The sequence below is a fragment of the Otolemur garnettii genome, unplaced genomic scaffold (assembly GCF_000181295.1).
Source record: "Otolemur garnettii isolate 467f Iridium unplaced genomic scaffold, OtoGar3 scaffold00229, whole genome shotgun sequence".
NCBI classification, from domain to species: domain Eukaryota; kingdom Metazoa; phylum Chordata; class Mammalia; order Primates; family Galagidae; genus Otolemur; species Otolemur garnettii.
The window spans coordinates 806,312-810,271 of NW_003852624.1; the positions used below are offsets into that span (position 1 = coordinate 806,312).

At 38.6% G+C, this 3,960-nt stretch overlaps 1 long non-coding RNA gene across 1 annotated transcript in view; it reads right to left on the minus strand.

Moving 5' to 3' along the window:
* LOC111722280 overlaps positions 1-3,960 on the minus strand; it is a 45,208-nt gene that overhangs the window by 35,725 nt on the left and 5,523 nt on the right. The gene's annotated exons all lie outside the window — the stretch shown is intronic.

The window sequence follows — 3,960 nt, forward strand, 5'->3', positions numbered from 1 at the left end:
GTTTGTGTCTAAAACAGATTTACCCCACAAGGCCAAATTTCTGGATTCTCTGTATTCTTTTTCTGCTTGCAAATTCAAGAATTCTTTCCTGAGTCATCTTTCGCTTGTAATACAAATCCAATATTAGCTAATGCCACTACTAAAATTCTATTCTATAACCATTTCTCCTGAAGGTATCCTGGGAATATGAACTATCTTATAATCAATAGCAGGCAATAGTTATACCAAATGATTTATCACTACATAACGTAAATTCCCATCTTTTAGTTCTCTGATATTAGTTTCCTTTCTGCCTGTTGCTGAACTCTTAAATCGATTATACATATTTAGAATCATGTAAAGGTCAAAGAATATGGCTTGGTTATGTCAGCACCCAACTTCTGATAACAATTTCTCTATTAACACAATAAATACCAGTTCCTATAACAATTCAGTGATTGCACTGACAGGTTTCTTTCTCCCTTATGTCACTATCCAATGCCAATTTTGAAGGTCTCTTTGGAGGCTTTCTTCCAAGTGGTGACTCAGGAACCCAAACTCCTTTCCATCTTCTGATACTAGAATCTTAAACCAATGGTCTCTGAGCATGCTGAAGAAGATGGAGCAAAACTAAAATATTGTTTAAGATATTTTTAAAGGACATGAATAGAAGTGGCTTACATTGCTTAGTCCTTAAATATTTGGGGGTGGAACCTTTTTGCCTGGCCCCTACCAAATTGCAAAAGGATAAAATGAAATCTTCCTGAGTTCTCTGGAGTAGGAAATAGGATTAGCAGTTTACAGCTGTCTACAATGTATTGGAATGTGTCATTCATTTACTTGATTCTTTATTGATGACTGACCAAACGGAGAAGAGATTACCGTTATTTTTCTCAGTCACCAACTAGATGTTTGGACAATAATTACATTTGTATATTAAAAACACAGGTTCAACTTACTTTAAAACTATGAAGAACTTAAGTATAATTTTTCTCATTTAACAAATGACACAAAATTGAAATACGGAGAAGTTCTAAGGAACCCACTGTGAATCACCTAACAAGGTACTAGATATTTTGCTTTGAAAAATAACCTTCTCTGACTAAAGATGTACAACACATGCAAATTAGTACATCAACTGGCCAAACCTAATTGTTAATCATGAATGTCCAGATCCCCGCGATGGTGATGGTTTACCTTAAGTGAACTGATTATCCATGTATCTTGGTCAGACTTACCTGTAGTAACCCACTCCATTTCCTTTGGAAAGCACACCTAAACCCAAGAGGATGGAGAACCCGATCCACCACCAAGTAGGTAATGTAGAGGACGTCAAGAACTGGACAGCCTCTGAGCAAGATGATTTGCAGCTTGGAGGCGGACTCTCGGGCACATCCACAGGTGTTAGTAGTGGAGAGAGAGCCGGAGCCCATGGCAATCCCTAAGCAGGCGGTCATTATCCCATACTTCCCTCACTGGTCTATTCCAGTCTCAATAAATAGCTATTGCAGAGGTTGCTCAGGGCTACCCTACACTTATGGTTAGCCTACCTCTTGCAAGCTTGTACTTCTATCCCTGTCACCCCTGTTTCTTTCCTGCAGTGACAGGAACAGAGCCATAGGGGCCACAACAAGGTAATCAGTGTAGTGCAATGATAAGAGCACAGATTTGTGAAATGGTCTTAGGGCAGTGACTTTCAATGTGTGGGTCATGGCACACTGTTTTGCCATGAGAGAATCTTAGGTGTGCCATGAAATTTTTTAAGGATCAATAATTAAATTATTTTTAATGAAATTCAAAGCACTGTAAGTATATACTCTTTTTTAATTCTTTTTTTTATCAATATAATTTAAGAGTGCTGTGGAAGTTGAAGTGCAAGAGTGCCATGAGATAAAAAGGTTGAAAAACACTGTCTTAGGGTATTCCATCGGCTGTTCCATTCTTGAACAAGTCATTTGAACTTCTCTGAAACTCAGTTCTCTCATCCCTCATCTATAAAATGTGGGATAATATATCTATATGGTGTAATATTTTGAATATCTAATATATACAAAGTATGACCTCTATGTAGACAATGTAAATTGGTTAGGGCATTCTCTGCTTTACCATGTTCATGCTATAACTATTTTTAATATCATATGTCAGTGTATTCAGTAAGGATACACCTATTTAAATATCAAGCACCTACAGTACCCTAACATTTTTCTAGGTGTTACAGAATATACAAAGAAATTTAAGATACTCTTAAGATCCATCCTCAACATGGTTTTGAGGCCAATAAAGTGAAGTTAGCTAGAAATGTGACAGGGGTTCAGAGAGAGAATTCATGTTGGCATTGGCTGGAGAGTCAAAGAGGGTTCCATAAAGAAGATGACTCCATGGATTTGAAAAATTCCAGTTTATAGACAGAAGAAGGGAGATGTCTCAGCATAAAGCTTGGTGGAAGTAAGAAACACTGCCTATTCAAGAGACAAAAGGGTAAATAAAGATAAACGAACTTTACCACTAGTGCTACAAATTCGTTCTGAATAAAATGACATTGAATTTTTTTTTTTTTTTACTCTGTTCCCCTGGGTAGGGTGCCATGGCACTTTAGCTCACACCAACCTCAAACGCTTGGGCCTAAGTAATCCTCTTGCCTCAGCCTCCCAAGTAACAGAGACTATAGGCACCTGCCACAGTGCCTGGCTGGCTTCCCCCCCACACCTATTTTTAGTGGAGATGGGGGTCTCACTCTTGTTCAGGCTGGTCTCAAACTGCTGAGCTCAAGTAATCCATCTGCTTTGGCCTCCCAAAGTGCTAGGATTACACAGGTGAACCACCACACCCTGCTAAATGATACTTAATTTTGTGAATTAAAAAGGGTAATATTCCAGTTCCTGAGAGATCACTGTGTCTCCAGATGATACTGATGTGGGGATAATTATAACAGATTCCATGAATCACAAAAGTTTTTCACAGAGGAAAATAAGGAAATGTATATCTTTTGTACGATTTTGATATATAGTGTATTTGGTGCTTTTCCAATTCAGAGTTTTCTGTCCATGTGCCTCTTTCTCTTTTCTCCTCCTCTTCACTTGGTTCTACCACAGAGACATACCAAGTGCTTGGACAATACCTAGAAATAGTAGACACCCAGGGAAGATTTATTAAATGAATTCAATGAAGTTCTGCTTGGCAGAATTACAGCTTTCTATAGTCCTCAAATGAAAATGGGTAGAATACCATTCTGCTGAAAAAGAGACAAGAAGATTGCTGATCAACTGTTACAATGACGTGATATAAATCCATAAGGAAGGATTTATAAATACTGTGTAAATACTTCACATCTACTAATATGAAACATAGTGACCAGGAAAGGCAAACATCCCAGCTCTGGAAGTTTCAATGTAGTATTGCCTAGTTGTCTAATTACCGCTGGTAACGTGGTTAAAGTTTTGGTAGGTAGTTCAGCAAAATGCCTTCCTTTCCTTCTGCTACCCCTCAGCTCCACTTAATTAGTTGAATGACTGCAGGTGACCAAGGTAGGGCACACCTAAGAGGTGTATGTATATGGGTAGAATACCATTCCGCTAAAAAAGAGATGTACATATATATTTCCCCCCTATTTTATATATGTACATATATAATGTATGTATATACTATACATACATACATATGTATGTACACACACACACATATACCTAAGACACAAAGTCTTGCTCTGTCACCTGAGCTAGACTGTTATGGCATCAGCCTAGCTCATAGCAACCTCAAACTGTTGGGTTTAAGAAACCTTCCTGCCTCAGCCTCCTGTGACTACAGGCACCCTCCACAATGCCTGGCTAATTTTTTCTTTCTTTCTTTTTTTTTTTTTAGCGACAGAGTCTCACTTTCTCACCCTCGGTAGAGTGCTGTGGCATCACAGCTCACAGCAACCTCCAACTCCTGGACTCAGGTGATTTTCTTGCCTCAGCCTCCCAAGCAGCTGAGACTACAGGC